At 40.1% G+C, this 20,634-nt stretch overlaps 2 long non-coding RNA genes across 4 annotated transcripts in view; one reads left to right on the top strand and one right to left on the bottom strand.

The window, feature by feature from the left end:
* Positions 1-17,740, bottom strand: part of LOC137475326 (uncharacterized) — a 54,144-nt gene extending 36,404 nt beyond the window's left edge. Inside the window, exons 1-2 of one of the 3 annotated variants that reach the window (XR_010999819.1) lie at positions 17,548-17,740; positions 11,529-11,846 (exon numbers count right to left, since the gene is read on the bottom strand). This is a non-coding gene — a long non-coding RNA (uncharacterized lncRNA). Of the gene's footprint in view, positions 1-11,528; positions 11,847-16,068; positions 16,575-17,547 lie in introns of those variants that run through there. The other 2 variants (XR_010999818.1, XR_010999820.1) reach the window with 2 other exon arrangements.
* On the top strand, positions 17,295-20,291 carry LOC137475325 (uncharacterized). The gene is made up of 3 exons (XR_010999817.1): positions 17,295-17,379; positions 19,149-19,345; positions 20,045-20,291. It is a non-coding gene; the product is annotated as an uncharacterized lncRNA (long non-coding RNA).
* Positions 20,292-20,634: the final 343 nt, after the last annotated feature.

Here is a 20,634-nt window from a genome sequence, read left to right as displayed (position 1 = left end):
CATGTCAGCAGAGAACCTGAAGCTGAACTGTGAGTGTTCCTACAAGAGAATAGAGCAGAGACGTGTAGATGGAGGGGACAGAGATACAGGAGTGTAAGTGGAAGCAGAATTGGGACCCAGCCTATTTATAGCACCAAGTTAAGGCAATTCAGAAGTTACATCCTGAGTAGGACACCTGGGTCTTTGCATGGCCATTGATTTTTTTGTGACCTATGGAAGTCACTTAGCTTTCCTTAGCCGTACATCGATAAAGCTGGGGTTACTAGTGTAACCTTGCACAGCACAGTGACAGTAATTGCCCAGAGATGTAAATGAATGATGGTAGCAGCTATTGTGCAAGTAGAATTGATATATCACATTTATTTTTCTACTAACATTTCCCAAAATAATACATTAACATTTATAATTCACTTTACTGAAGTTTTCTCTTGCATGATGTGTAGCATTATAAAATCTTTACAGGCTGAGCCCCATTACATGCATATTTAGAGACAGTGAAGGAAAGAGAGCTGGAACAAAATCATGAAGGACTGGATGCAATAAGGAGCTGAATGCTCCATCCCTGTTCAAGGAAAGCAAAAGCACTGGTCACAAGAGCCCTCAGCACCTATCAGGGCTCCACACTCCCTGTGTTGCCTGAAGTCATGCAGTGAAGCAGCAGCAAAGTGGTCATATTGTGGAAATATCTTCTCTGGCTTCCTGAATAGGACAACTGAGAAATTAAAGCTAAGAACGAGAGTCTGTCCCAGGTTTTACACAAAGTTCTGTGCACTCCAGAGAAGAATTTGGAGACCGTAGTTACTGCTAGCTAAATACATATTCAGAGCAAAATTCTTTTCTGCATGCACCTGGTTTGCATGAATGCCAGGCTTGTGTATGCAAGGGACGTGTGTGCACAACTATAAAGAGAAGTCCGAATAAAAATTATCCTTCATTTCATATGGCTCAGCAAGGGGAAAAGAGCAGCTCTACACAGACAGGTGTATATGACTTTCTTTAGATTCAAAATCTGAATAGGACACTGAGGTCTGAAAATGGTCTCTCTGGTTAACTGGAGTGAGCCCTTTCAACTTGAGAGTGATCCTTGTCCCTTTCAGCAACACGGAAGGAATAGATTGCCCACTCTATCTGTTAAAACACAGGGAGGAAAATAATCAGTCATAAATTCTTTGATTTTTCTGTGTAGTCCTGCTAAATCCTCCCACTTTTGGCTAAACCATACCCTTTTGGGGAGTAGAGGACTATCATGACACATGTGGAAAACATGCAGAGATGGAGAGCAACATTTGGAGATGAGGAGAGCTGACCCTGGGACCAGCAGTCCTTGGAGCTGCTGACAGCCCCACTCAGGCATTCTCTCCTCCAGGGCTCCTCAGAGCAGAATCAGGTCCTTGAATGGGGGCTGAATGCGATGTGCAGGCATTCAGCAGCTTTTCATACATCTTTATCTCTTCTGTTGTAAGATTCAGTGCACTACACAGATTTATGAGAATTCTTTCCATGTTCACAACTTATAAGTATTAATAACCCGTCCAAGTTGGAAAATAATACACCATTCCTAACTCTATTAAGTACAGAAAATCTGGCTTCAGTTAAAATAAGATCCCCTTTAGCAATGCCCAATATCCAATAAATATTATATATAAAAAAAGCCAGGCCGCATCTTATCTGACGTACAGTAACAGCAATGTTTTTGCCTGAGGCACTGCAAACTTCAGGTTTAAGAAGTCAAAATGACAGGGTACAGATGATCACTTGAAAGTTATAAATTTTAACCTAAAGAGTTACCTTTAAGTCTTTTATTTTTTTTATCTAATAATGATTACAGACAGGCAAATTCAGCAGGCTCACAAATCTAAAAAAGAGATATTAAAGTGGTAGATAACATTCAAAAACTGTTTTCTTAATACTTGTGGTTCTGCCACCGACCTGCAAGGAAAAATGGAATTAACATTTCTGTCACTGCTATATAACAGTGACTCTGAGTTTTCCAAACAAGCAGTTCCATCCAGTTAGTGATGGTTTGAAAACTACTTGCTTTCAAAGTTAAGACTAAATCCTTTGGTCCTTATTCTGACAAAACTCCTGTTGCTGTTAGTGAAGGTCTTTCATTCAGTTAAGTCTTCTAGTTTCAGGTTAAAGTCTTCTGAGATACTTAAATGACAGATTTACATGTTTTCAGTAGATATTTGGTACTTGAATACCCAGTTCTGTATCTTACTGCTAGATAAAAAGTGTGTTACAGTATCTCAGCATCTTTTGGGATTAAATCTGCCAAGAGATGTCCTCAGAGTTATTCAGTGAGTCTTGAAGCTGGAAATGCTTCAGACCAGCACAACCTAACTAAAGCTATAACTTTCACCCTGCTTTAAACTAGCAGAAGTGACTTGCAGCATACCCTATCTTAGCAGAAGTCACTTGCAGTCAGCTGCCAAATCTGTCGTATTGAAGGCTCTTGGAGAATGCAAATTCCTCCAAATATTTACTGAGAGCAGCCTGTCTCTGGCCTCAGAAGTTCAATTAACCTGATAGACAATTAATTAAAAGTTAAAATCAAATATTGTCTCAGGTACTCCTCAGATGCCCTTCACTGAGTCTTGTGAGTGTCACCACATTTCAGCCTGTTCTCTTCCCCTTTGCTCAGGGAACCTGCAATGCCAGCCCCAAGGACAGTGCTGGGGCAATGGCCCATCCAGGAGCTGTGTGACAGACCAGTCACAGAATCCATCAGTAGCTATGATTACTATTTGCTCCATTTCTGACATCCTCAAGATTTTGCAGCATTCATTCATTCATTCATTCATTCATTCATTCATTCATTCATTCATTCATTCTACCACTTTCTTGCTTTAGGAAACAAGCTAGTGATGCTATTCATGGCAGATCATGGACCCTTCTGCACCTATGGATGTTGAATCCAGAACATTATTTGATTACATTTTTGTTAATCACTTTGCAGCACTGGCTATCTCATTATTGCTTATTTTAAGGAATTTTTTTCTGATTAGAGGAAGTCAGAAAACTATCAATTCAGCAAACTTTTATTTATCATCTTTGTCTGAGGGAGCAGTCTAGCAAGCTTAGAATGGCTGAAAATTAAAGTCAATTGAGAAGCTGAAAGGTTTCACATGCATACCAGAAAGGAAACTCATTTTCAGAATGAGATCTGGACAGTTATCTCACTGTGAACATGACCTCATGAATTTGGCAGCTCCCAACCTTCAGCAGACTTTGAACTTTTTGGTGGATCAGTGGCCTAATCTTTGACTTTCTTTTCTTTGTAAGAGTGAGGAGGAACCCTCAATAAATTTGCAGGATTTTGCAAGAAACTATCTAATCACCCATTTATCAGACTTATAAAGAGCTTAAAACTGCTGGGGTTTTTATCCAGTTAATGTCTATTCTTTACCTATTTTGTTTCTGATTTTTTTTCTCTTTGTTTTTTGATCAGTTTTGTTTCAGTTTTGGTGGGGTTTTTTGTTTGTTTGTTTGTTTTTGTTGGGTTTGTTTGGGGTTTTTTTGTTCTTTTTTTTGTCTTTTTTTCTGTGAGTTGAGTGAGGAATTTTTTTGGGTCCCCATGAATTCAAAGAGAATAGCACTTTGACCCTAGAGACACCATCTTGGCCAGATTTCACTACAGCTGAAGTCCCCAGGGCCAACATTTTTAGTTGAGTGATGTCCATTTGAAGTGTCAGTCCTGTCACTGGCTTTAGCAGTGACAGATTTGCACAGGTTACAGCAGGGAAGTGGGCCTCCACAGGTACTGCACACATTGCTCCCCCAGTGGTGCTAGGCTTTTCTCTGGTCCAAAGCTTTCAGACTTAATGAGAAGCAAGCAAGTTTAGGACACCCTGGCAGGGGTTCAGACACACCACACTTTTCCCATATGAAATCTGGCAAAGAGAAAAGCCTTATGATGCTATCTTCCCACCTTTGCATCATATAAGCAGCAGCCTAGAAAAACCAGTATTTTTCCATATGACAAATGGCAGCTTTCCAGTGAATACCCTAAAATTTTGGTTGGTATTTCCTCTCACAGGTGTGCCACTTGGGAAAATAAGAAAAGCCTCTTGCAGCTTTTGTGTGATGTTGTGGCAATGGGATACAACTGCCCCTCCTGGATGCCCCACAGCCAGCTCTGCTACACTACATTGGTCACTCACACATTTCAGGGCTCCTGGGCATCATGGATAGAGGCCCCACACCCCCAGCCACTAAGGGTCATCATGTTAACCAAGGGAGCAGGAGATTTGAGGGGAAAATGTTTCCACTGTAAATTGGATGTTCTAGAGTGTCTTGGGAAAGAACCTGACATCAAGTTACAGGCAGGGCCAGGTGGGAGTTGAATAGAATCTGTTTTCCTCTGTTTTGAGGACAGAAACAAAGGGCTAAGTGGGAGTCTGTCAGGGTGGAGAAAGCTCTTCTTTTTATTTCCCATTATAGTTTTCATCTGTGAAAGAGGTTTGGCCAAACTCATTACTTTCTGAGCAGCAGTAGTCATAGTTAAGGAAAAGATATTGTGAAAACTGAAAAAATTGAAAAATATATTTTTTCATTGAAAAGTCTGAACTAATGGCTTGTTTGGGTCTCAATAAAATCGTCATAAATCTGTAAAAGACATGAAAAACAGTAAGAATGGAGTTTGCTTTGATCAATAAATCTTCTGACATTTGTATTTCTAAGTTATCCTAGACAGTTACAGCAGGTTTTGAAAGTCATGAAAGGCTCCTTTCACAAAAAGGGTTTGGATTGTCATTTCCTTCAAACAGCTTCCTTTCACAACCAAATGAAATTTTAAAGAGTGTCTTTAATTATGACAGTTATTATTGTTATGGAGGCTGGACATGTTTCCTGTTAAAAATGGCAGGGAAGTATTTTCTAGTTTTCAGTTTGGACTCAGGGACTGTATCTGCAGAGTATTTTAGGAGTAGGACAGAGTTGGCTAAGCCCAGTGACTGCCTGGAGCCAAGGCTGGTGTGGGGCTGGTAGCAGAGAGATGTTCCGGCACAACCCATGCCTCAAGCTCCATGCTTGAGGATATCCCACATCCAGGAATATCAAGGATATCCCACCTCCAGCCCCACACTGACCACAAAGCCCAGGGCCCCTTCTGCAAGAGCTCAAAGAGCACCTGCTCCCAGAAATACCCACTTTGTAGACAACATGGGTTAAAGGTGGCTCCCTTCATCCTTGTCCAGTCCTGGTTTTCCCTTGGGAAGGAAAGCAGTAGCTTTCACATTAATTTTGGGACTCAGACTAATAGTATTTAACTCACATACTAGTTCCATTGAAGTGAGCTGAAATTATTCACTTGTGCAGAGATCAAATCTCTTGAGAAGCTGTAGAAAAAATAAAGTCATGCTCTTAATAAATACTAGAAACATACAGACTCCTTAAGCACAGCCATTTTTAGTAATTAATTTGCTATAGATGTAGCTAGCTGATTTAAAGGGTCAGATTTATTCTGATTAAAGCATTTACTTCTATGTCAGCAGAAGGAAAATTTACTGCCTCAGGAAAACATAAATGTCAAATGTGTGCTTGAATATACAGAGTATGGTAGATAGAAAGAAGACGATGTTTTCACAGGTCATGTGCTTAAAGGTCAGCAGGGTTAAAGACTACTTTTTGTGTTGTTTTAAAGCTGCCATACATGAAGAAGGAGCTGTGCAGCTGAAGGGAAAATGGCAAGACGGAATGTGCTCTAATGTCCACGGGAAGAGCACCAGGCACTCAGAAGAGGCACGTGCATACAAACAATAGCTGAATTGGTCTCAAGACCCATAAAGAAGACTTTTATATAAAATTGTTCTGGTGCCAGAACAACTGCTTTTCTGTTCCAATGCAGATTGGCACTTTTGCTTGTCTGACAACAGTAACCATAGGTACTCTCTCTTCACAGACTTGCAATGTCTAACATCACTATACTTGTGTGAAAAATTGCTACATCCAAATCAACTCTTATCCAGGGAGAATTCCAGTCTCCAGAAGACTAAGCCAGGAATATTTCATCTGCACAAATGCAGTGGGGACATTGGAGAGAAAATACTGAAATAAGTTGAAACCAACTTCTTACAGCCAGAAATTCCTGTTGGAACTATGGGTGCAGTCCTGGAGCCTAGCTGTAGGTACTGAGTGCTATGCTGGACCCCTGAGGGTGCCTGGGACACTAGCACAAGACCAGCAGCAATGACAGAGGCCTCCTGCAAGAGACTTGTGTCCTTATGGAGTGGTGTCTGGAAGCCACCTGTATCTGGGGACCTGAATGTCTCCCTAAATAACTCTAAGAATGGGAATTTTTAAAGCAGAAATTAGTACAGAGCCTATGACATTCAGGTAACTATAGACAGAAACATTAATGGGACAATGATTTCCTGGATTTTGTGTTTTGGAGACCAGATCTCACTTTCCCACAAGTGCTGCCAGGGACTGAAATCCTGCTCTGTATTCTCTGTAACTTCAGGTCTTATCCCATCTAGGCTGCTGCTGCTGGCTGTGGTCAGTTCTGAGGCCTCTCACCCAGCCCCTCAAAGAGGTGCTTCAGGATGAGGCCACTAGCCTGTATTTACATTGCCTGGTAATGCCATCAAACATTCTGCTTCCAGTCATTAGCAATCCATCCCTCCTGCTTTCCTCTCCCTGAGGAAGTGCTCACAGAACCTGTCTCATGGATTGCTGTTTTTTCATTATTGTTGTAGTCTCCCCAGTTTATCTTGCTCTTCCATGAAACAACAAACCACAGATACAGTTTCAACCTAGCAGCCTTTTTGCAAGAAACTAACCATCCAGGAGCAGGAGCATATCCTTCCCACGTTCTTCAAAAATTCACTTAACATGATTCATTGCTTTATTCTTTGCTTGAAGCATGTTTCATTTACATTAATAATATTTTACCTTTCACTTATAAATTCAAACACAAAGTGGCTGCCATTCTCCAAATAATCATATACATAACATATTACAAGACCATCACTTTCCAAAGGTCAAATTCTCTTCTTTCCCTTAATTAGGATTCAAGATTTTCAACAATAAGCTGTTGCAGCAGCAGTATACCTCTTTTGTGTTCATTAATTCACATCTCTGCTTTTTCACTTTGTAAAGAGGAAAAAGGAAATGGTTTTAAGTGGGATAAGTATGCTTCTTTCTAAACAAAATAAAAAAGGAAGTTCCAAATATGGAGGAAACAGAAATGATCTGATTCAGTAAGAATTTACACACAGTTTTGAAAAGTTAGTTTTTGAAAAGTTGATCACACAGTCCTCCACACTGAAGTGGTGTCAGCATCTGATGTGCTGTGTCTCATGTGCCTGAATATGCAAGTCAGAGTTCCTTTATAATAAATTTCCAGTCAAGAAATGGATCTTCTCACACCTAAAGTGGCAATAGCAATATCTTGACTTCTAGGTACTTTTTAATGTTCTTGCAAAAGCAGACTTAATTTTGTGACTGATTAAAATAAAGTTGAATTTTTTATTATGAAACGGTACCCTAACTTTTTAGATACCTGAAAGGAAGTAAATCTGGAGTGAAAAAGATGCGTTAAGTCAGCCAACCTGTCTGAGAGGACAAAGATAAACATAGTGAACAGTGTGATTTCCTGTAACATGATTTTGCTACAACTAAATATAAAAAAATCTCACCTAACAGGAACCATACCTTTTGTGTCCCACAAGAACCTTCCCTAGGGGCCAAAGAACAAGTTTATAAATGTGCTCTTGCAAAAAAGGTCTGTTTAAAAATTAAAATTCAGTAACAGGGAAAAGAACAACAGTCCCCACAAAATATAATATCTTACCATTAATAAATTTTCATTATGAAATTCCTATTTTTCTGATTTAATGTATATATGTCTCTAGTATTTCCTCTAAGCTGGCTGTGCTACAAATAAAGGGAGCTTTTATGCTTTGGTTACATACCTGGACTTCAGGATCTGGGCTAGATGCCCACCTCTGTTGGAAATCCTCTCTGTGTCCCTGAGCAGGTGAATCCACACCTCCCATGTCTTCGTCAGTCATTTGCAGGATACATGGATTTTCCTGACACAGCCCCTAGTGTAACACCACTGCCACATCTGAGGAAAAAGAGTCTGTAAAGTGGGACCTTGTCAACAGTTCAGGGCACATTAGCCCTTTATCTTCCAGCCTTGCAGACACTGGTAACCTCAAAAAGCAAAGTTCTTGCTGATGAGGTGATGGGTGCAGCTTCCTAATGCCAATGCCAACGCTTTGTTTGGGAGGTGCTGAGGGCCTCAAGGTGCAGAAGGCTCCTCGGGCAGTACCCTGGCATTTTGGCTCTCCAGTGCCACTTCCAGCCTCACATTTCGAGGTTTATAGTCCTGCTGAAGAGATGACTCAGCTGTCTGTGCAGCTGTATCAAACCATGTCATTTTACAGCCCAATGTAAACCAGCTCTGTCTTCAATTTACTTTCATATGCCAGCCAAAAATGGTGCCAGTTCTGATGCCAGTCAGAGTTCTGAGTCATTGTCTCATTAATTTCTAGATAACAGGTTTTAGGTGCTTTAAAACTTTCCTCAAAATCCAATACCCCCAGATTCCCAGTCACTTTAACATGCCTTCTTTGAAGTCCTTCCAGTTTTTCTAGATATTTTTGGTAGAAGGGTGCCCAGCACTGAATGTAATTTTGCTTCCCTATATATTTTCTAAATCCTAACTCTTAAAGCATTAGGGGTTTATGTGTGTGTATATATATTGTATTACATATTATAGTATATCATATAATATATAATGTGAAGAATTTGCCTTCATATGAGCGATACCAATTTTATTGGAAGAGAAATATTAGCAGGATTTGATTTTGAGTCACCAGCTGTTTTTTCTTTAGGGTTATTTCTTTTTTATTGGTGTCCCAGTGAGTGACTAAAATGTAAACTAAGACTTAACAAAACACCAGGATGATTCATACAAGCATAAAATTATATTGGTCCAAATTTTTCTGAACTCTCTCCAGAATGCTTTGCGTTTACTGGACAGATTTCAGGTTGCCATCACAAAAGTGCAAAACCAGACTGAACATTCTCAGATATCAAAGCTGCCAGTGCCGCTTCTCCAATCAAGAGAAATGCCAAGCTTGGACAGAGGACAAACAACAGCAATGGTCACAGTACAAGCTCAGTTTGCAAATCTGAGCAAAAGTTTACTCCAGGTCAGTCATAGTAATGATGGACCCTCAACTGATTTCAGTGGGAATTAGCCCTTATATTCACAGACAAGGAGTATTTACATCAGCAGATATCCTCTAAATTGTGATGGCTAATGTGTATTGACTCAGCAGAAGCGAGTGCCTCTGTGAGAAAGCTGTGCCAGCATGTGTAATGTAGGTGGTGGGAAGGCTTAAGCAGAGCTATTTCAGAGAGTTGAAGAAATGCAGAAAAGTTTTACATGAGATATGAACTTCAATTCTGAATACCACAAACTCCTTGATTCTGGGCAACTTGCTTAGTCTGTCCCTGGATTCTCCATCAAAATGGAAGTCTTCCTCACATTTTCCCAAGAGGAGAGCCATAGAACCCACCAGTGACTGGTCACCTACTGTGACCTTCTTGATTGTTGTAATAACAGCAATTGATTTCATTGTCTTTGTTTCTGTGATAATTTGTTAGCTTTTTTTTTTTTTCTTGTTTGGACATAAACTTTCCAGGAAGTGGACAGCTTTTTTGCCAAGTGAGACAACATCAAAGACCCCTCGCTTGTAGCTGACTTCTAGCTGGAGGATAGAGGATCCACAACTCCACAAAGAAAATTCCAGTGAAAGCATTTTGAGTGTGGAAAGGTGCCTGGAAAGCAGACACTGCCCCTGAGCTCCATTCACAGACAGTCAGAACAGGCCTCATGTCCTCACACCATGCTGCTGCTAGCCTGGAGCTGGTATCAGCTGTGCTTTGTGGGTACCAGGCAGTGAACAGTGTCCATTCACCACAGCATGGACCTGCAGTTTTCCTGTGCTGCCCAACACACCCAGAATAAAAACAGTTTGCTACAAACTTCTTATATGAACCTGGAAAAGGCCTTAAAAAACTTAACAATGTGTTTTAAGATAATAGCATTTCGTTTTCCAATTAGCTGAAAAAAATTCTCCGCTGTCCCACACCTTGTGAAACAGCCTACATTAAAAGCTCACACTAATTTTGCGCTGGTGTAAATAACAGCAGAGAGTAATTTAAAAAAATCATTCTTTTCCAGGCTAAAACAGACAAAATTCCATCCTTCCATTAAACAGCCGTGACTGTTAGAACGCATTCAAATCACCTCCCCAGCCCAGTAAAGGGCTGCATGGAGCAAGTACTGTTGTTCAGGCTGACAGTCTTTGTCTCTACTAGAGATAAGAGATGCTGCTGATAACATCCCGAAGATCAGTCAGTGTTGAGGCTAGCTATGTTTTTTGAACACAGGATTTGAAGGTTTTAAGCAATTACATCTTAAAAATCCAACTTTCCTTTGTAAGCTACACAGTTACATACTATTGCAACCCACTCTGAAACTATTAAGCTAAAGGCAAGAAATAGGAAAACATGAGGACTTTTGAATAGTGAGAATTTGCACAGGGAATCAAAGAGGTTTCAAGTTCACTTAGTGCAGATGTTTCTATAATTGAGACACACTAGAAAAATGCATTAATGCACAAATCAGTCTTTCCTACAGTTATCTGAACCATAAAAAAATGTCCATAGCCAGGATATAATTCCCTATTAAATCCTATAGGATACTTTAAAAAAATAACATAGGTTCTTTTTTTCCTATTAAACTCTTCAGGACTTTTTCAGTAGGGGAGTCCACAGGGAGCACAAACAAACCTAAAATCTGTTGACCAATTCACCCCATAACCCCTTTTCATACACTTGCCCACAGATACTAAGGATCTGAATTTTAATGAGGCCAGCTAAGTGCAGCTGGTGACCTGAAAGATTTATTACTCCCATTTAAACCAGTAAGACTTCCTTTGGAACAGGCTCGAGCTCCCTTTACTGTATGTGCCCAGCCATCCATCCAGCCAAGCACAGACTCCTGCATGCAAAGGCAGGAACTTGCACCTACAGATTTGCTGCTGATGCGAAACACACAGCCTCACGGGCAGAGGGAGAGCATGGAGTCCACAGGCTTTTGACTTCTCAAAACTGTAATGGTTGAAGCATTCAAAGGAAAGAAAATGTCTAAGACAGATCTGAGGCAACCTGACAAGAACGGTTTTTCTGATCTTTCTAAGCATGACATAATCGTCTACTTTTAATGTCCAACACATATAAATAGAACTGGCATGTTCTTCTCAGCAATAAACTGTAGTTCCCTAAAATTGGGAGGGACCAGCTGTACCCTGCTGTAACATCCTTCAGGAAAGTTGTCTTGGATAGAAGTCTAAACCCGCAGGAGTGACTTCTACCTGCAGGCTGCACACTTGTTTGCTCCCCTCAGGCACACAGCCTCCTGCTATTATGCTAAATTTAAACAAAGACCGCCCAACCTCAAATCCAGAGGTCAATTAAGATTACCAGGTGCGGGTTCCCAAACATACCTGCTTGTCCGGGAATGCTTCTCTAAAAGAACAGCAAGCACTACTTTTTTTTTTTTTTTTTTTTTTTTTTTTTTCATCCAGACTTGCCTTGATTGCCGTGATGGCGTAAAATAAGATATAAACAAGAATGAGATCGTGTATCTCTTTATCTCAGCCCAGCAGGAGGCAGATAGATAAGAATGAATAACAAATTACCTTGCAGTGGTTTCCACTAATCAGCCGCAGAGCTGGGCTGGTTTAGCGTGAAACCATTCTTAGCCTTTTTTGACAGTGCTGGTTCAGGCGTTGGGCAGAGGACTCTACCCTCTAATTAAGAACCTGAAACAAATTGAAAACAGCTGTGAATAATTAGACAATTTAAGTGCTGTTAAGAAGGAATAATTTTTGCAGCCATCGTAATAAATCTTATGCTGTCTGAACCCATACATTTTATGTGATTTTTTTTCTGCTGGTGGGTTAGTGCATTACTCATAAAAGAAACAGTATCCCTTTTGTTTTGATTGGGCCTGCTTAATAACAAAAGAGCATATCACTATAAGTGGAAGTGTGATGACAAAGAGAATAGCCTTTACTTTCCTTAATTTTCAATCGTTGTGGTTCAGATCCTGTGTCAGATTCCTGGCTTGTGAGTTTGGTGAAAAACAAAAAGAATTCTTGATTTGCACAGTAAAGAATACCTGAACCCAAGCTACTTAACATTTTTTAGATTTCTCTGGAAAAATACATGTCAGAAAAATACTTAAATATTCAGCAACTGAATTTTAGCTTTATGTATCAGATAAGGTCTTGAAGTATTAGCTAAGTCTAGGGAAATCTATTTTTCTCTGAAATTTTCCACCTTCTTTTTCAGTCTTCCAACTTGTCTGGAATTTGGTTGAAGTGTTTCACAGAAAGTAATTTACGGATGGGTAGCTTTCATGATGGACTGCCAAACTAATTAGGGCCTGATTCAGCAATGCATAACTGGCTTTGTTATAAATTGTGCTATGAACACCTAAATTTATATTTAATTTTATGTTGTGTATAGCTTTTCTGAAGGCAATGTAACTGCTCATTCACTTAATGGCAACACCATTCTTAAGTCTTTGTAGGATCCAGGCTTTGCTTGAATGATGGAATTACTTGTAAATGGGATATGGAAGGAACTTGATTATTTAGAAGCACACTTTGTGTTTATTGCTATCTAAGAATGGCATACATTCCTCTGTCATTTTGCTGGATTTACATCACATAATTCCAATCTGGACATAGATTCTGAACACCCAGTTTTTTGAGGATTCATAAGGTGCTGTTTTTCTTTTCTTACATTTTCAGAGAAAAGAAAACAGAGCTCACTGTGCCAGCCATGTGTTCACAGTATTGCAAACCAACCAGCAGAAAGGACGTGGTGAGGAAATTCCTGGTACAAAGTACTTGGTTCTGCACTCTGATGGCCTAGACTTAAGTACAATGAAAGGAAACAAGGCATCATGCAAAGCTTCAGAAAATGAACCTTATGAAGGTGGTGGGAATGGGAGTAAGAGTTGAGATCTATCTTCTCCCTAGCTCATAAGGTGGCAGGCGGCTACCCTTGCTGCAGACCTTCCTGCTCTAGGTTCTAGGACAACTCTCACTGTTCCACATCTGCCTGCACATGAAGTCTGTGGCAGTGGTTCCTGTACCTGAAGCTCTCCCCATTCTTGACACTATTTAGCCAAGGTCCTGGGGGGCAATTCTTCAACTCTGAATTAGCCTTTTTATGGCTTATGCCTGAAGTAGTATGACTTCATCAGGATGTTTCTACGGGATGACTCCTTACCGAGATTTCCATGACCCTACTTCTGTCCTTACATTTGGATATTCTGCATGTGGAAATAATGGCCTCACTGGGTTCAAGTGTGTACGAGGAGCTGAAATTTAAATTTCAGATGTTCTATCATCTGACTATATGTAAGAACTATTAATCTGATTTGTACTAAAATGCATTTTGGAAGTTGTTTTGAAAAATCCAGGGTGCCATGAAAGGAGGGCGACTGTGCTGAACCAGTGCAAATATTTCCATCACTGCAGTTATTTACAACTTTCAAATTCCTTTAGAAAAAAAAAAAAAAAAAAGAGAAATAATGATTTAGGCATTAATAATACTTTAAAAATAGTAGCACTATAAATACACTATCCTTGATTTTCCACCCTTCATTTTTAATTCACCTACTTGCAAGTGCATGTATTAATTTTTTTCAAGAACGAAGGTTGAATATCTTCCCCAGATGCAGCACTGATGAAGATGGAATTAATAGATTTCCTCTGCATCCAGCAGGACAAGAGGAAATATCAGGAGAAATATACCTATCTATTCATAGGTGCTTCTCCTCTTTTCTCTCTGACTGCTGCTCTCTTTGGAGAACTAGTGACTAATTAAGATCTCCCATGGTTTCCTAATCTTGGCTTAGGATGCAGCAGGAGTTTACAGTAGCCAAAAGAAGAATTTGATGTTTCAACAATACAGCCTTTGGCAACACTGAGTTAAAGAAGAATTTGTGCAATGTTCTCAGGCACATGAGATTTCTTGGGATGTCCTGTGCAGGGCCAGGACTTGATGATCCTGACCGGTCCCTTCCAACGTGTCATATTCTATGATTCTGTGATAATCAGTTTAGGCAGGAATCATCAGTCACATCCATGCTTGGGGCTTGCTGTTAACCCCAGGGATGACTTCTGGATGGGTCAGTGCAAGTCTTTGGGGGCAAACAGCCAGATACAGAGGGAAGCAGATGCAAATTAAAACCAGCTCCTTTGGTTCCTGTTGGCCTTGATGGAGTTGTGGTAGGGAAGGAGCAGTTTTGGTCACCAAAGGAAATGCCTGCATGTCTCCCACTAGCAGCACCTCTTGCCCTCAGCTTCTCATTCCATAAAATGCAGCTAATAGTTCCTTACCCTGTACATGGCTGCAAGCTCAATCGACTGAGGTTTATAAGGTGCTTTAGGAGCCTTGACTGCAAGTTGCTGCAGACTTGCTAACTACATTATTTCAAAATAAAATAAACACATTTTATACAATCAAAAGGAAAAGGGAAAAAAAATTCACCACTCCTTTCTCCCCTCCAAGTCAGCTTCTCAGAATTTCTCCAGCATAAGTTACACTGCGCTCCTTGCTCACGGTTTCACAAATAGACATAGCTGGTTGGCCAAGAGATTTTTTTGCCCTGGTGTTTATAATTCCAATTGGTGTAAAATTTCCTGATGGTTAACACATCCCGTTACAGACACTTTTGAATGAATGACTCATTCCCAAATAATTGACTAGCTTTGTAATTTGGGAAGTAAAAATCACATTTATGAGTCCCTGGGGGGAAGGCCTATAATGTTGTGCATAAAAAGTAGATAAATCATAAAACCTGATTTTTTTTTCATTTGTAAAAGCTTCCATTAGCTTTTGTGTGCACATTAAAGCAATGCCCTCTAAATGTGTGCAGCTGCTTTAAATCACTGGTGCACTTTAAAATCAAGTCTTTTTATATCTTGATGTTAAAATTACATGTTGGTTACTGTAATTCTGTCTTGTTTTTTGTGGGACATCCTTGGATCAGATCTGCTTCTGGGAAAACCTCTCCCTTTGCACTAAGTTTTCTAATCCCTGTAAGCAGAAGTCTAAGCATTTTGCAGCCAGAGGAAATGGTGTTTATCAGGTAAACAAGGAAGACAAACAGAAATGACCAGTCAGTGCCAGTGCAAATAGGGCCCCATCCTCACTTAGCAGATACATGAATTTTAGACTGAGGTTTCAAATAAATGTGCAATGTGATTCTAATGGGATTTGACAAGGGTATTTAATGGCTGCAAGGCAAATCTATTATTATCTACAGAATATCTAGTTACAAATGTAACCCCCCAAAGGTGGTACTGAAACTACATAAAATTTAAACTCCTGAATGAAATGGCCATGCCACTTGCCTTGCCTTTGCAGTCTAAAAGTCCCATGCACCTTTATGCTAGCAAGGCCTTTTCCCACATTTTCAGAGTACTGTAAATTAGTTTAGTATGCTTGAAAGAACCTGTAATTGTAACTGCTCTTGTTGACACATCAGCTTGATGCCACACAGAGCACGACTGGGACCATATCCTTTGGTTTTGCAGCTACAGTGCATTTCAAGTGCTTGACAGGTCCAGCGTTAAGATGTTCTGAATTAGATTTGAATTACAACCGCTAAATGCCCTTGTCAAAGCTTGTTATGCCTGAAACTAGCCATATACATTTAACTGACTATTCCTATGGAAGATATACTGCTTAAACAAAGACATACTCCAAAGTTTCATACAGAATTGTCAAAATATAATTGAGTTAAAAAAACAACTAAAGCATAAGAAGAGCAATCTTTACTGCCTTTTCCCCTCTTTTCCTTCTTTGAAATAAATCCAAAGGACAATTTAGTGGAATCTTAGTATAAAATAAAAAGAGTATTTGCAGTTCCCGCAGAGACATTGAAATTTATACAAACAGCAGATTCATCCGTACATTGATCCTAGTGTCAGGAAAGGCCATAGCACAACTTTAGGATCTTACCCTGTGAAAAACATTTTACATCACGTTGCTGGCATCTGAGAGTATCTGGTGCTTCAGGAAGAAAATGAACTAAAGCTAGCAAATCGATGAGAATCAGGATCAAGCATTGAATTCCGGACTCCAAATTCATGCTTCATCAAATAAGGGAAGCACAATATTTATACATCTAGACATGCGTGTGGAAGCATATACCTCAATGTCCATATGCAGAATGTAATGCACGTATGCAATGTTTATACAATTTAATAGAAACATAATAGAAACTTCTTTCTAACTTGCAGATGCATTTGTGATCCATACTGGTTGTACAAGGCCATAATCATGCCTTCTTAGGCTGGAAAATAGCAACCAAAGAGCACAAACCTGATTTATACAGTGTTTGAAACTCAGTTGGTGCCATGGAGATGTCAGTAGCTCACAGGGCCTGCAGTGTGCTGCTGGTTGTTAAACCATGGGCTGCTGACACCAGCTGTGTGATTGCTGGAGTGCCCTGCTGAGGCTCACGTGGCTGCAAAGAAATTGCTGGTTGTGAGTGCTGCAATGGGCAAAGGAGATGGCCCAAAGCTGAAGGCTGAGAGAAAAGAGTGAGAGCTTCCTAGCTGACTCTCTCAAACCCTTTCTGAACACAAGAAGCAGGACAGATTTGCTTAACCTAAACCCACAAAAGCCCAGGCAGCACAGAAGAGGAGGAGCAGGCTATTGCAACTGTGGAAGACAAATCAACCACAGGCCCGTATGTGTATGTGAGTTAACATCATCAGCTTCTCTTCCAAATTCTCCAGAATGAATGAAACAAAACATCTTGGGAAAATATCTGTTGCTTCATCATAGATTTCCTGGTTGAATTTGAAAGTCACATACTTCTGGAAGTTTTCTAGGCTGGAGGGCAGTTCTACTATGATGTGCTCCCAGGTTTGCATTTGCTGACCTGACTGCAGACATCACCTGTGGTGCCCTCACTTGCTGCTCCTCCCTTTCTTACAATGGGGTCTGTGAGCACACAGCATTTTGGAAGGGCTTTGTTGGCATTCCCCAGCAGGGAGCCAACACATGGCAAAGGCATATGTTCTGAAGGATCCCATGCCCTTCCACCCACAGTAGATGTAGATGTCGACTCAACATCAGTCCTGTTTTTCCACAATAAGGATAAAGGTCCTTCCTGTGTGTGCCTTGGCCTTTAGGTTGTAGCTCCTCTGGTGAAGCTACCAGAATGATAGCTGTGATAGCTCTGGTGAAGAGACTATCCACCCCTGGGGAGTGAAGGAAACACCCAGCACGACGGTGTGCCATTTCACCCAGGGCCTCTAGAAGGTACTGTAAGACAAACAGAGAATAATCCTGCTTTACAATGGATAAGGGCTAGACAAAGTCCAGGACACTGCTCAGGGCTGTGTTCCCATCTCTAGTGGAGCTGTGGTGCAAACAGATTTGGAACACACAACCAAGATTTCTCCCATCTGAAGCTGCCCTAAGCATTACTTCAAAAGATGAATTCTCCAGCAGCAGCAACTACAAAAAGGTTTCTAACCCCATTCCAAGAGCAAAATGTGGCTTGAACTGGTCAAAACCTGCTGACAGCCTTAAGCAGCATGAGAAACCTGTTTCATGATGGCAGTTGGTTATTTTAAAACTGAGCTGAAAGATTAATGGTGAGATTTTCAAAAAATGTAGGCTCTCAATGACAGGAACTGACAATTTGCTCATGCAATTTCCCATCGCTGTGTGTGCAGTAGGGAGGAACGGGTGGGCAAAATGACACACAGCCATTCTGTGCCTACACTTTTTCTGGAAATCCTAGCCCTGAAAAGGCAATAAGCAAATAAGAAAGCATTTATATTAAAGGCAGAAAGACTTAGGCTGAGAAATACATTGATATTCTTTGTTAATTTTTTTATTCAATTAAAAGGCACATGCTGATTATTTTTAGCAGTGTCCCCCTGATACAATTCAGATGTAAATCACATTTCTGTAGTCAGCTGCTGCTGTTTAAGCAGAAATATTTTGACACTATAATTATAGGGTTGAAACTGTGCTTTACATTAGTGTATAAAACACTCATTAAATTAAAATTCCTCCATGAAATCATGAAAATAAACAGTCTGTCTGAACTAGCATCAACAAATTCACAGGATGCTTCTGCGTTTTCTCAGGGCTGGCCTTCAAGTGACTGTGTTACAAGGCCCTTATTTAACCATGAAGTGTTAAAGGTTCACATTCTTTTGAAGGTCCCATTCTGCTTATTTTTAAAATTATTGCTTTAATTGTTTTTACAACTTGTAAGATTTTAAAGCTATTAAGCCTCAAAGTTGTGGGAAAAATTAAAATTGTGATTATTACAACTTGCATAAGCCTGTGAGATGCCGGTGGCACTGCATTTTTTTCCAAGGTGGATTAAATAAAAGGTGTCCATGGCACCATATGTGGCATGTCACATTGGTCTATTATGGCTGAGAAGCAGGATACATAATGTATACACAGCACCTTGAGGGCTGGAAAAGAAACCAAAACTTGGGATGGTAATGTGTTAGGGGATCCTTCTTGCCCTCCCCTTCACTCCATACCATCTCCTTGCCTTTCATTTTCCTCCCATCCATCATGAGCCTGATAGTCCTGAAGACAGCAGGTCCAACACACGTCTGTGCCTCGAAGCAGGCAGAAGTTTCTGGCAGGATGTGCCAGGACAGAAGCATCCCAGTGAGGTTCATCCACATTGCAGGAGTGGGAACGAGGGAAAGAGTCCCTTGGCCCTGCCCTACTAACAAGGGGATTCATTTGCTAGGTCTGTTTTCATTTGCTTTGCTCCCCAAGGATAAGAAGTCAAAAAGAGAGGTCACTGACCATGGGAAGAGACAGTCTGCTCTAGCCTGATGGTCTCCTTAGAGGGACCCACTGATGGGCAATTGCATCAGTCCAGGTCCCTCCACCACCCACCATGGGCAAAGCTTCCTGGGTGGGACCACGGTCAAGACCCCTGAGCCTCCCAGGCATTCCCTGAGAATGCTGGAAAATCTGTATATGTTGGCACACTAATCCCTGTAAGCCCAGACTGGGTTTTGTTTGTTTTCTCTTCATCTGTACAGTGTCACTGGTCTTCACAGTGCACCGAGCAAGCTGTGGCTGTGCTGGGCTTGGGAGTGAATGCACGGGATCTTCAAGATGCAGATGATGTAATCACAGCGGTCTGAGACATTTTTGCTACATCTATATTCCACTGAAATCCACAATTATGGTTGACTTTTTTTTGATTGAAGATATTCCAGAAAGATGGACTGCAATGGTAATTGCACCATTTTATCTTAAGATATGAATCTGAGACTGATCCCTCTGGTCTTACGAAATTACAGTCAACATGTTATTTTCTCCATTTATGCATGAAACGTATATGCAATGGTGGTTGCTGCAATGTATATTTAGCCTTAACTTGTCAGAGCCATCAGCTAGAAAATATTCAAGCCCTTCAACCATTTTATTAATCGGGATTATGCATAAGAAAGTCTGTTTCAGAGTGTAAGTTTTAGTACACATTGTAATTTAATAGTAAAGATTTTTTTTAATGCTGCAGTTGTTTTCTTTCAGCTGCCGCATGGATGACTGTTTTTTCTGTCCAGTATTACTAGCATTATGGTTAGCCCTCCTCTACCACAGGATGACATTTTCCAAGCTAGATAGGAATAACCTTCTTTTCAGACCCTAGATATTACAACCCAGTGAATTAAATTAAAGAAAGTAAAACATTTTACCACTGGAAAACATTAATATATTATTCTGGCTTCATATTATCATGATACCTGTGGGGTATTTTCAGTGTGATTTTGAGAAATCCCACTAATAACAGCACATGTTACCCTTTTATTTTTCTTTCCAGATCATTCCACAAAATACATTAATTCGCAAATTAGATAACAATTTTTTTTTTTTTTTACTTAATATGTTTATTCAGATGAATTATGGGAACTCTTGGTCACTGCATTTTCAGGTTCTAAACAGAATCTCATTATGATTCCTTCAGATTTTTAAACACTTCATGCAGTTTCATTGTTGGATGAGGAAAGAAAGACCAGAAAGAAGCCCAGAGAAACATTTCTTGGCTAATACAGGCTTCTTCAGGAGAAGGACAAAGAATTTTTTTAAATCCAAATTTTTTTTCTAGAAAAAAGAAAAGAGGGTCAAAAATATTTCTAGCAAGTTATTAAAAATATCCAACATTAAATTTCTCAAACACATTACTTTTACTGCCTCTGTTTGGATTACCACAGGATAGGTGTTAATGAGCCCTTCTACATAGTTATAGTTTGCTTTCTGTTGATATTTTCTAGTGTCTGCTCACCACTCTTTTTTCTTAAAAACATCACTGTTAGCAAAGTTCCCCTCTACAACAGTCACAGAAGACAAACAGCTGAAATGACCTCAGAACTTGTTTTAAGAAAAATATTTTTTCTAGAAATTCTTTGCTGGGACTATCTCTTATTAAAGACATTACATACATAAAATTTAGTGAGAAGTAAATGATGACACATTGGTGTAAGGGTGAGTGTAAACTCTGAGGGCAGAGTGACTTAAAACAGT

The sequence above is a fragment of the Anomalospiza imberbis genome, chromosome 6 (assembly GCF_031753505.1).
Source record: "Anomalospiza imberbis isolate Cuckoo-Finch-1a 21T00152 chromosome 6, ASM3175350v1, whole genome shotgun sequence".
In the NCBI taxonomy this organism is placed as follows: Eukaryota; Metazoa; Chordata; class Aves; order Passeriformes; family Viduidae; genus Anomalospiza; species Anomalospiza imberbis.
This window is presented reverse-complemented; position numbering and strand designations above follow the sequence as displayed.